The 13,475-nt window shown below is 43.8% G+C and overlaps 1 pseudogene; it reads right to left on the reverse strand.

The window, feature by feature from the left end:
- Positions 1 to 11,904: 11,904 nt before the first annotated feature.
- Positions 11,905 to 13,258, reverse strand: LOC101043981 (dnaJ homolog subfamily B member 6-like; annotated as a pseudogene).
- Positions 13,259 to 13,475: the final 217 nt, after the last annotated feature.

Raw genomic sequence — 13,475 nt, forward strand, 5'->3', positions numbered from 1 at the left:
ATTTGCAATTCAGAACATTTTTTCCCACAGAAATAATAGGAAACTATAATATTCTAAGTACCTAGTTCAGCCTCATTATGGTTTAAAGAAGGGTTTGTGGGCTGGCATGAGAATACAGCAGAGTATAACATTGCATATGTGGGAAAATTTCATTCTGAAGTCTAAACTGCTGTTTTTTAGAAGAAACTGTTAGAGCACCCTGGGATGTGTGGGCCTGGGACTGTTTGCCTTTCGCAAAGCTACGCTCAGAGCTTTGGAGGCGCCAGGGAAGAGAGGCCTGGTTCCTGATCTTAAGGCATTTGCAGTGTGCGCTGGGAGACAGAGACTGCAATGAAAAGATCATGATGCCAAGAGAGAAATGGCATGGTGTCACATTCCCAGGCAACATTTTCATACCTTCATCTATGCATTCTTAAAAATCATTGACTTCATAGTATTAGATAGTACAGTGTTTCCTAACTTCATAGTATAATTATCTTTCTTTTATCTTTTTCATTAATATATTTTAAATATTTTTCTAAAATAATATGTAATTGTAGTAGAACATTAGAGCACTATAGACTTATTTATAGTGACAAAAATCACTGGAAAAAACTTGAATGGCTGTTTGTAACTGAATGATTGAATTAACTATGGTTGATCTATTCTCTCGAATGTTATACAACAACAAAAATGAACGAATTGAGAATATCTGTTAACTGGGTGCGGTGGTACACACCTGTAATCCCAGCACTTTGGGAGGCCAAGGTGGGCAGATGGCTTGAGCTCAGGAGTTTGAGACTGGCCTGGATGAAATGTCTTCCCTACAAAAATACACACACACACACACACACACACACACACACACACACAAAATTAGCTGTGTTCATGGCATGCACCTGTAGTCCAACTACTCAGGAGGCTGAGTTGAGAGGATCACTTGAACCCAGGAAGCAGAGGTTGCAGTAAGCCAGGAGTGCACCATTGCACTTCAGCTTATGTGACAGAGTGAGACCGTGTCTCAAAAAGGAAAAAAAAAATCTGTTGATCTGGAAAGAGGACAGGATGTATTGTAAAGAATGAAAATCAAGATGCAAAGAAATGTTCATATTATAATCTCCTTTTTGCAAAGGCAACAGTGACACCGCCCAAAAACGTTTGAATTAAAAAAGATAAAAAGGTGTATATGCCATGCTACTAACATTGGTTACTCTGATGATGGGTCAGTTATTAATTCTTTTTTATATTAAAAAGAGTGAAATTTTTAAAACAAAATGAAAATGTAAAAATGAAAAAATTAAAATCAAATCACTAGTTTCTGATTTCTATTTTATTAGATTGTGTGTGTGTGTATTTGTGTGTGTGTGACCTGCCCCAGGTCATTAATCATAAGTAAGTATTTTGTAGCTGCCAACTATGTTTATGTCAGTCCAAGGGTCTTCTGGCAGAAGTCCTTTTTTTGTTTGTTTGTTTTTTCAAGACAGAGTCTGGCTCTGTTCCTCAGGCTGGAGTTCAGTGGTGCAGTCTGGGGGCACTGCAGCCTCGACTTTCGAGGCTCAAGTGATCCTCCCACTTCAGCCTCCCGAGCAGCTGGGACCACACGCATGTGGCACCATTCCTGGCTAATTTTTTGTATTTTTTGTAGAGACAGAGTTTTACCACATTACCCACGCTGGTCTCGAACTCCTGAGCTCAAGCCATCACCCACTTCAGCCTCCAAGAGTGCTGGAGAGTACAGGGATTACAGGCGTGAGCCACCACGCCTGGCTGCAGAAGTCCTTTTTTACCCAAAGCCACCCAACAGACCCAAACGGAGACTTTTAGCTAGCAATCAATTCAGTTCCCTCTGAGGCTGCCTGCTCTCCCTGTGAGAGAGCCCCATCTTAGCCCTTCCTGTGTATCTCTGCTGCCTAAAGGATGAGAGTTTCCTAAAGTGTCCGTGGGGGTGGAGGGACATTCCTCTCATGTTGGTGTGAGCCCTGCACCTGCTCTGGAGGTCCTTTGCCTTATACCACAGAGTTCGCCTACATCACCTTAGAGAAGTGACTGGATGCACCCCCAGGAAGGAAGCCAGCCACTGGTGGGGCCAGGCGCACTGAGCACTTGGGAAATGAAGAGCTGTGTACATTTCTGCTCAACGCTACTCATAAGCCCACAAGGCCAGTTCAGAGGCTTCAGGGAGAGCAGGTGCCTTTATGCACTTTCCGCTGTACCTCTTCTGATGTGCAGGAGATAGAGGTCCCTCATTTCGAGGTGACACTGGCATCAATCAAGCACAGAGCTAACCAACTGCCGATCATAAATAATGAAGCCAGTGACGACACCCAAGGAAAGGTGCAGAGAGCTTCCCCCAGGGAGTGGGATTTAAGCTCTACCTTACAGAACAGATTGAAAATAAAGAGCAGAGTAATCAAAATTAGATTCATGTGTGTATATGTATCTGTTGCTGATGTCCAGCCTTAAAAAGCCTTGACAGAAGGCTTCAGACTTAAACATCTTCTCACTCCACAGAGAGCACCGATCTGGCAAACCCCTTTGGTCCTCTAGTCCAGTCCAGCTCAGTTTTCAAACCAAGGGGATTTTGCTGAATTATATATTCAAGATATCAGTAGAGTTATAAAAGAAGGGTTGTTTCCCAGTTAAACTTAGGGATGGGAAGAGTAATCCTAGCTCCAACATATGGAAGAAATATGTGCATTTAATCAGATCTCTAAGGCAGCTCTTCAGCCTCTGAAATTATAGATGGAAAACTATTTTCTCAAGATACTTCAACCGATTCCTTAGGAATGAGAGAGAAAAGTTATGGTCACCAGATAAGTGACTGCAGACATGAACTCCTTGGCCCCTCTTACAGCATTCATCAGTGGATGGGCTGATGTAATGAGTGGTTCACTCATTCATGGTCACATGCAGGATATACAGAAGAGTAGCCTCAAGTTATTTGTTAACTCAGTGTTTTACTCATGAGTTAATTTAATTACATGGCTATGTCTATTCCATAACACCAAACATCTGGTGAAAACTAAAGAAGGCAATGTCTAATATCCAGATGTTTACCTTGTGGTCATACAGGGAGAACACCTGTGCACTAAAGTAATACTCTACCCAGGTGCTTGGTAGTATGTGCCCGTAGCCCTTCTGTGGAATTCATCTCTTCCACATAGCTGATGTAAAGCCCAAATGACATTAAAAATGTATCACTAATTGTAGGCTTCAATTTTTAAAAAACAAAGGAACTACTGAAATCCATGATGTGGTGACCCATGTTTTCTGCTATAAGAGACCTGGTTTCAGGCCGGGCGGAGTGGCTCAAGCCTGTAATCCCAGCACTTTGGGAGGCGGAGGCGGGTGGATCACGAGGTCAAGAGATCGAGACCGCTCTGGTCAACATGGTGAAACCCCGTCTCTACTAAAAATACCAAAAATTAGCTGGGCATGGTGGTGTGTGCCTGTAATCCCAGCTACTCAGGAGGCTGAGGCAGGAGAATTGCCTGAACCCGGGAGGCGGAGGTTGCGGTGAGCCGAGATCGCGTCATTGCACTCCAGCCTGGGTAACAAGAGCAAAACTCTGTCTCAAAAAAAAAAAAAAGAGAGAGACCTGGTTTCAGAATAACCAAGCAAAGACACACCCACCGGCTGCCTTCTCTCAAAAATGACTCAGAACCAGCAAGAGAACAAGTCACAGAAATACACCCCATCCTTGGGAAACTAAGAAATATCTATAAACATGAAATATGAAAACAGAATTTTGGAAGAAGGAGACATATTTAAGGTGATAGATATCCCAGTTACCCTGATTTGATCTTTACATAATATATGAACGCAACAGATTATCACATGTAGCCCTAAAAACATGTACATCTATTCTGTGTCAATGAGAAAAAAAGACTTTGGGAAAAGGAATAACAGATGACTTAGCAGAGAGAAGGAAAGTCAAATCTCACTGCCCACAAAGGGAGTTGTTGAAGGGCTTTTTCTGGGAGGTGAGCTAACGTTCCATAGAGAAGCTTCAAAGGCAAGGCACAGGAACAGGGCAGACCAGGCAGAAGCAGAGCAGGACTAAGCTAAAGCCTGATAAGGAACAGTTAGATCACTCCAGTTCTGAGTCTCCATCCAGTTCCCAAGTGGCTGGTTGACTCCTCTCACTACAGATACTGAAGAGGACAGAAATGGAGTTCTTTCCAGGCAAAATGATTGAAGATCAGGCAGCTTCGTAAATAGTAAGACATCTCCATTCCCACTCCCCTACTGCTCAGACCCAGAACAGCAGCCGCCAGAGTAAAAGCCTCAGAAAAGAAATTGCAGGATGCTATACCAGAGAAAACACTTGCAAACTCATGATATCTGGAGATCCTCAATGAAGCTGGTACCTCAGTTTTACTCAGCAAAGACCACTAGTGTCATAAGCCCAACACATGTACACAGAGCTTTCTGGTCAGCCTTTTTGATGTCTTCTTATTTTTATTATTATTTTTGAGACAGGGTCTCACTGTGTCACCCAGGCTGGAGTGCAGTGGCATGACCTTAGCTCACTGCAGCCTCGACTTCCTGGGCTCCAGCAATCCTCCCACCTCAGCCTCCCAAATTGCTGGGATAACAGGCATGAGCCACTGCACTGGCCCTTGGTGCCTTACTTTTAAAGAGTGGACACCCACGGATTAAGAGACACTCAAGGGAGAACTCTTACATGACCAAGATGAAAACAAACAAAATAGAAGAACGAGAGAAAAGCAAGATGATACAAGAAAAAAGGCCTGTGGCAGAGGCTCATGTCTGTAATCTCAGCACTTTGGAAGGTCAAGGCAGCAGGATCACAAGGTCAGGAGTTCGGGATCAGCCTGACCAACATTGTGAAACCCCGTCTCTACTAAAAATATAAAAATTAGCCAGTCATGGTGGCATGTGCCTGTAACCCCAGCTACTCAGGAGGCTGAGGCAGTAGAATCACTTGAACCCGGGAGGCTAAAGTTGCAGTGAGCCCAGATTGCACAATTGCACTCCAGCCTGGGTGACAAAGTGAGACTCCATCTCAAAAAAAAAAAAAAAAGAAAAAAAGAAAAAAGACTGCAAAAAACCTTTGATTAATATCACTAGTGATGTGAGGGAACATATTTCATCTATGAAATAAGAGCAAAGTAATATAAAAATGAATAATTAGAGAACAAAAGCTCTCAGAAATAAAAATATGATAGAAATTTAAAATCAGTAGAATAATTGGAAGATGATATGGTTTGGCTCTGTGTCCCCATCCATATCTCATCTCAAATTGTGATCCCCACATGTCGAGAGAGAGACCCAGTGGGAGGTGACTGGATCATGGGGGTGGTTTCCCCCGTGCTGGTCTCATGATAGTGATGGAGTTCTCCCAAGATCTGATGGTTTAGAAGTGTGGCACCTCTCCCTTTGTTCTCTGTCTCTCCTGCTGCCATGTAATACGTGCCTTGCTTCCCCTTCACCTGCCACCATGATTGTAAGTTTCCTGAGGCCTCCCCAGCCATGCTGAGCTGTGAGTCAAATAAACCTCTTCCATTTATAAATCACCCAGTCTTGGGTAGTTATTTAGAGCAATGTGAAAACAGGCTCATACAGAAGACAAGGTCGAGTGAATCTCATGTAAGATATAAGGAAATAATACAGAAATGGGCAGTATCCAAAACAAATGAAAGAAAGAACCAAGGAAAATAGAGGGTCAATCCAAGCGATCCAATATCCAATGGAAATTCCAGAAAATGAAATTGAGATAACAGTAGACAGGAAGCTAGCAAAGACATCATATAACAACATTGCCTAAAAAATTGCCAAGAGCATGATTTTCCTAATTTAAAAAGCATCTCTATGTATAGCACAATATCTGAATGAAGATCAGATGTGGAGATTAAGACCATCATCACAATTAAGGACTAAAGGGACGGCTGGCCACGAGAGAGTAAAAGCACTGGACTAGAAATCCTGGAGGAAACTGGACAAGACATAGGAAGCAACTGTTTTCAGACATTAAGTAATAGGCAGCACAAGACTATGGTCTTGAGAAGAAAGAAACAAATGAAGTCAGCCCTGTGACCATCTATGACAGAGGCAGTTTTCATCTTGCAGTTGCAGTGATGGGAGGACTCAGAGAGAGCCAGGAAAGGGAGCTGAGAAAACAAACCTCAGAGATCAGAGAGGCTGAGGCCGCTGGAAGCTGTGAAGCAGAGTTCTGGAAGAGAGGTGATTACACAGAGTCTGTCTGCTTGAGCATTTGCTGAATATGGGGCCACGTATGTGGACAACAGTATTCCACTCTGCAGGACAAAGAATGACCAAAGCATGGTAAACTAAATATTCCCAGAGCTCTCATGGGCCTTAGAACGGATCGGGCTCCTGAGAGCTAGAATGGAGCTTCCTTACTGATTAACCAAGGCATTTCTGTCTCTCTGGTAAGGCTGAACAATGCTTGGACTGAAAGCTATTTTAGCCTTGCCTGAGCAAAGCTAAAAAACAGTTCTTAAGGGATCAAGCTGGTCTGTAAGTATAACTGCCTGCCTGAATAAAACCAAAGTATTATTAAAGTAAGACAAAAAAAAAAAATCAAGTAAACAAAAATCCAGACACACAACAATGCAAAATTCACAAAGTCTAAAATCTAATAAAAAAATCACCAAACATGTCAAAAAGTAAGAAAATATGACCCATAATCAAGAAAAACAATCAATCAATAAGTACAATCACAGATAAAAGCCAGAGATGATAGAACTGGAAGATAAGAATGCTTTTAAAAGAGCTATTATGATCGTGAATGCATATCTCAAGGAAAATATGAAGCTAATGAGGAAATAAATGGAAGATATTAAAGAAGCAAATGAAATTTCTAAGATAGAAGTACACCATCTGAAATGGAAACTTCATTTAGTGGAGCCAGGGCTGAGATCTTGGTTTCTAAAGCCATTCTCAGACAAAAGGAACCAGGCCTCCCTGGAGAAATGACTGATTTTAGGACCGTGACAGGGAATATACAAGATGAGGCTGGAGCATCTTGTAGTGCCAGAAGGTTACAAAGTGTTGAAAAGAAATGATCGTTTAAAGCAAGTTTGTGGTAGATAAAAATTTTAAAAAAAGGAAAAAGATGATAGTATGTAAGGAAGTGCTAAAAAGTCAAATGTCAAATCAGAGTCCGAAACGGTCTTTAGTGTCGGAGGGCTCGCCTTTTGTTGGCTTGCTTTTGTTTTTGTTTTTCTGAGGCTGTTACTGACACAGAAGCTTCTGAACTCTTGCACGGAGAGTATGGGAACTCTGGCGAAATTGGGCGGGTGCAGTTCCATCTGTGTGGCAGCCTCGTCTGGGCCACGGTGTACCCACAGCATCCTGCTCCTCTCCAGAGGTTTCTTCAGACATCGCAGTGTATCTGGCCATGTCATTTGTCACAGGTGCAAAAACAACAACTGAGAGCCTGCAACTGCGGCCTGAGTGCCAGCGACGGAATGCTGCTCCTCCCAGGCACAGTTAACGAGGCGCTCTTGCGCTCTGGCCCTGCTCCTTCCAAGAAGACAGGCACAGAAACAACCACAATCCCACTCCCTCAGCCACGGCCACACTCCCTCAACCACGGCCACACTCCCTCAGCCACGGCCACACTCCCTCAGGCACAGCCACACTCCCTCAGCCACGGCCACACTCCTTCAGCCATGGCCGTCTGTGTGGGCAGCAGACCTGAGCACTTCCTCAGACCTTCTTGATTTCCCTTCCCCTGACTCCCACCCGGCGGCAGCGTGGCTTCTCTAGGCCTACTGGGGACTGGGTACAGGAAGGAGACACGTGGCCAAGGGCCTGAGGCAGGTGGGCAGCCTGTGCCCCCCAAAGTACACCTACTCTGGGTAAGGTGCCTCCTAGGGCCACCCCAGCTTGGCTCCAGGCCTCAGCCTCTGCCACCTTCAGGAGCCCCAAAAAACTGTATCAAGAAGGAATAAGGCACTGCTGAAGATAGAGTCCACAGCTGCAGGCCATTCACATGAATTTTCAAGAAAAAAAAAATCTTGTTCATGCCCTGATTAAAGAGGACAACTAGCAGCAGAACAATAACCGCCACTACAGACATCACAACTGGTTCAGCTTACACAGTTCTGACTGAAAAATTACGTTGAACAAACTTTCCCCTTGATGGGAGCCAAAACTGTTGCACCCAGATGAGCTGCAAAGAAGAGTAGAGCTTTCTATGGATATTTTAAACAGGAGGGGTCAAGATTCTGAAGGATTTCTTCAAAGAACTGTAACAAGAGGGGAAACATGGCTTTACCGGTACAATCCCGAACACAAAGCACAATCAAAGCCCTGGCTACCAAGAGGTGGAAGTGGTCCAGCCAGAGCAAAGGAAGACTGGCCAAGAGCAAAGGTAATCATTTGGGGCAAAGCTCTAGGCATTTTGCTTGTTGACCTTCTGGATACCCAAAGAACAGTAACACCTGCTTATTATGATGGGAGTATTTTGAGGAAGTCAGCCAAAGCTTTAGCAGCCAATTGCCCAGGAAAGCCTCACTGGAGACTCCTCCTCCACCCGGACAATGCTCCTGCTCATTCCGCTCATCAAACAAGGATATTTTTGCAAGAGTTTTACTTATTTTATTTTTTTGAGACGGAGTCTTGCTCTTCACCAGGCTGGAGTGCAGTGGACCATTCTCAGCTCACTGCAACCTCCAACTCCCTGGTTCAAGTGATTCTCCTGCCTCAGCCTCCCGAGTAGCTGGGATTACAGGCACACACCACCATGCCCAGCTAATTTTTGTATTTTTAGTAGAGACAGGGTTTTCACCCTGTTGGCCAGGATGGTCTCGATCTCCTGACCTTGTGATCCACCCACCTCGGCCTCCCAAAGTGCTGGGATTACAGGCATGAGCCACTGTACCCAGCCACAAAAGCTTCAAAGGGAATCATCAGGCATCTACCTTACAGTCTTGATTTGACTCCTTCTGACTTATTTTTGTTCCCTCATCTTAAAAAAATCATTAAAAGGCACACATTTTCCTTCAGCTAATAATGTAAAAAAGACTGCATTGACATGGTTTGATTCCCATGACCCTTAGGGGTATTTAAACTACTGGTTCTATTTATGTAGAGAACCCTAATACCATAATCTATAGGTATGTCTGTCTGTGTATACACACAGAGAGAGCAGTTTATTACAGGAATTGGCTCATGCGTTAACGGAGGCCAAGAAGTCCCACCACCATGTGTAAGCTGCAGAAGCCAATGGTATCATTCAGTTCAAGTCTGAAGGCCTGAGAACCAGGAGAGCTGATGAGCTAAGTGCCGGATCAGCTCTGAAGCCCCAAGGACCAGGGCCACTGATGTCTAAGGGTTGGAGAACATGGATGTTTTCATTCCAACAGAGAATGTTTGGCCACCCTTTGTCTTTATGCTCTATTCTGGCACTTCCTTAGCAGAGTGGATGAAGCCTGCCCACATAGAAGAGGGAAGATCTCCTTTATTCAGGCTACAGACTCAAATGCTAACCTCTTCCTAAAATACAGTCATGGACACACCCAAAAATCATGTTTTACCAGATCTCTGGGTACTAGATGTTCCTTAGCTCAGTCAAACTGACACCTAAAATAAACCATTATGTGTGTGTGTGTCTGTGTGTATCTGTGTGTGCCTGTATTCTGTCATTCTGTCACAGATTCATTAACAGAACTTGAACATATGTCTACTTACTTTTAATGACATTATCTGACCTGTTTTAAATAGAACAACCCATTTTAGAGATTTAGAGAAAGCCAAGTATTCTTAGCTTTGTCCACTGAGGAAGGAAAAAAAGCGCAAGTCACTGGCATTCTCAGTATAAAGTACATGCCAGGCAGTCCTGGATCCTTAAACAGTCTCTCACCCTGAGAGGTCATTCCTTCTGAGGTTGGAGATGGAATTCCCAGTGTTGTGTTTTACCATCTTTGCCTGGTCTGCTGGAGCAGGCTCCTCACTGTTATCTCTGCTTCTACTTTTTTTTTCCCAATAGTTCAATCTGTTCAGAGGTACCAGAGTGTGATTCAAATATATCATGTCACTTTCCTGCCTAAAGTTCTTCACACATTCCCCATAGCAATTAGAATAAAATGCACACCCCCTTCAATAGCCTACAAAACCTCTCTCTGCATGTGGTCTGGCCTTTGCCTAACTTTCTAATTTCATCTGCAACTATTCTTTTCCCTACTCACTATGCTTAGCATAGAGGTCTCCACACCACAGCCCACAGGCAAAAGGCAGCCTACTGCCTGTTTTTGTGCAGCCTCTGAACCAAGAATGGTTTTTATATTTTTAGATGGTTAGAAAAAAGAAAAGCAATATTTTGTGACACATGAAAATGAGATGCAATTCCAACTTCAGTGTTGGTAAGTGAAGTTTTGCTGCAACACAGCCATGCCCATTCATGTATGTATTGTCCGGGGTTGCTTTTAGGCTAAAGAAGTAGCTCTTATTTTTTAGAGCTCAGCTGTTGCAACCAAGGTTAAATGGGCCACAAAGCTAGAAATACTTGCTAGCTGGTCCATCACCAAAGAAGGTTGCCGACTTCCGCTTTAGCCATACTGAAGTTCTTTCTGTTGCTGAAACTCACCCTGTGCATTCCTTCCTCAGGGCTGCCTGTTTCCCAGTCTCTATTCCTGGTTTGTTCTTCTCTAGTTTCTCACATGGCTGGTTTGTTCTCATAAAGTCTAGCTTAACTTGGACAAAACCAGGTCATATACCATCAGACTGTATCTCCTTTCACAAGTGACCGGTTTCCAAACCCTGCCTAGAGGGATTTGGTTTCAGAGTCTCTCATTTTTATCTGGCAGTAGTGAGGGAATGAAAAGCTTTCTTGAGGCCACGGTGGGTTCTGAACTCCATCAGCCTAGTGAGTTCTCCTGCAACTGGCATAAATCAAACTTTTCCAACCCCGCAGCCCAGGGGCTGCATGAGGCCCAGAATGGCTTTGAATGTGGTCCAACACAAATTTGTAAACTTTCTTGAAACATCATGAGATTGGGCTGGGTGTGGTGGCTCATGCCTGTAATCCCAGCACTTTGGGAGGTCGAGGCGGGCACATCACCTGAGACCAGGAGTTCGAGACCAGCCTGGCCAACATGGTGAAACCCCATCTATACTAAAAATACAAAAATTAGCTGGCATAGTGGCATGCACCTGTAGTCCCAGCTACTCGGGAGGCTGAGGCATGAGAATTGCTTGAACCCAGGTGGCAGAGGTTGCAGTGAGCTGTGATCATGCCACTGAACTCCAGCCTGAGTGATAGGGTGAGACTGTCTCAAAAAAAAAAAAAATCATGAGATCGGCTGGGTGAAATTGTTCATGCCTATAATCCCAGCACTTTGGGAGGCCAAGGAGGACAGATCACCTTAGGTCAGGAGTTCGAGACCAGCCTGGCCAACATGGCAAAATCCTGTCTCTACTAAAATACAAAAATCAGCTGGGCGAGGTGGCTCATGCCTGTAATCCCAGCTACTCGGGAGGCTGAGGCAGGAGAATCGCTTGAACCTGAGAGGCAGAGGTTGAGGTGAGCCGAAATGGCGCTATTGCACTCCAGCCTGGGCAACAAGAGAGAAACTCAAAAAAAATGCATCATGAGATTTCTTTTATAATCGTTTTTTAGCTCATCAGCTATCGTTAGTGTCAGTGTATTTTGTGTGCCCCAAACCAATTCTTCTTCCCAGGTAAGAAAAAGCCAAAACAGTGGACACCCCTGATACAAACGGACGTTCCTCCCTCTTGCACCCAGGAGACTAAGAAGCTGAAGGAAGAGGCTGTGTGTTCTGTATCCCTGACTCGGGGGAACAAACAAGATGTCGCTGAAACTCTCCCCATGGTCATTTCAGCCACATCTCCATCACGTTATAGCCAGCAAGCCCGCAAGCACAACCCAGAATTCTTTTCTTTTTTCCCACTCGGGAAGAATGCACCAACACATTTGCATTTATTTATTTATTTTTTTTAGCAAATGACAAAGACCCAGTTTACCAGCTTTAGTTTTTGAAACCTAAGCTTAACATTACATATTTAAACAATTGTCAAAACTAAGTTGCCAGCATTCATGCACAGCTAGAAAACATCCCGTAATTTATATTAAACCAGAACTGTATTACCATCAATGCGTTAATATCTTCCACCACTAAATACTGAAAGAAATGGAAATTATTTCTGTAGAAGATTCGTCCTGGCAATGTTAACTTCACAGCCGGCCGACACTACGTGGCTCACGTTTCAGACACAATGAAAAGCAGGTCCATGCTGGTGTTCGTGTTCCATCTTGTCCTACGCTAAAGAGTCAAGACTCACCTTGGAGTATGTTTAATAAAAAAGCAAAGTGCATACAGAGATTTACAACAATTTTAAAGACAAAAAAAAATGGTCCTATTATGTGGTCCTAACAATAAATTCAAAAGTCTATGACAAATAGAGGCTCCAATGACCTGCTTATAAATACTTTAGGTACAATTGTACTGAAAGTCGAGTTCATTTGAAATCTTCAAAAAAATGTTCCCGTTAATCCTCAAATGGTGCTTGTTATAGTTTAACGCTTCTGTTAAGTGCACGCGTTGAATTAGTTGTTATCCAAGCGCAGCAGCTGCTCCTTACCATTTATTGTTAAGGACTTTACTGGCTGTCTTCTTCAACTTCTACTCTTTCTTGACCATTCTCGACAATTCTCTTTGTGGTGATTTTTCTGCCATTAACTATTTTAGTTGAAGTTGATATCGGTTTGAAGTTGCCCAACCCACTACCGCCAAATGACGCAGAAGAAAATGAAGTGAGGCCTCCGTGACCCAGTGACCCAAATGAATCCTGTATCAAAAGAAGGAAATGCACTTCCAAAAGATGGAAATCCACTGAACGTGGAGAAGAACGACCCCATCCCTCGGCTTCTGCTTCCTCAGGGACCCCTTCGATTCCCAAAGAAGTCCTCAAAAAAGTCTTCAAAGAAGTCAAATGAAAATGGGTCCCTTCCACCAAAAACTCCCTGAAGACATCATCTGGGTTACTGGATGTGAAGCCAAATTCAAATAACTGTCAAAATGACTTCCACCTCCTCCTCCACCATTTAGACCTTCCTTGCCGTATTTGTCAGAGATTCCTGTTTCTCAGCATCCAACAGCACCTCATACGCCTCCACTACTTGTTTGAATTTTCTCTCTGCTGCCTCTTTATTCTCAGGATTTTTATCTGGGTGCCACTTCAGTGCCAATTTATGATATGCTTTTTTAATATCCTCGGGTGAGGCATGTCTCTGCACGCCTAGAACTTCATAGTAATCTACCGTGTTTTAAGAGATTGTTGGAATAGGTCCGAGGACGAAGGCGGTCGGGATGCAGGGGAGGCGGGGTGATGGCCTGAATCTCCCCACGGCTCCAGCACTGCTGCCACAGCCCAGAATTCTTAATGGAACTGTGGACGTGGGACTTCCAACAGAAGATGAGGTTTGCTTTTGATTACAGGGCACTGGTTCACTAAAGAGGATATCAGTAGGCCCTCTGGATAAA

The sequence above is a fragment of the Saimiri boliviensis genome, chromosome 3 (genome assembly GCF_048565385.1).
Source record: "Saimiri boliviensis isolate mSaiBol1 chromosome 3, mSaiBol1.pri, whole genome shotgun sequence".
In the NCBI taxonomy this organism is placed as follows: Eukaryota; Metazoa; Chordata; class Mammalia; order Primates; family Cebidae; genus Saimiri; species Saimiri boliviensis.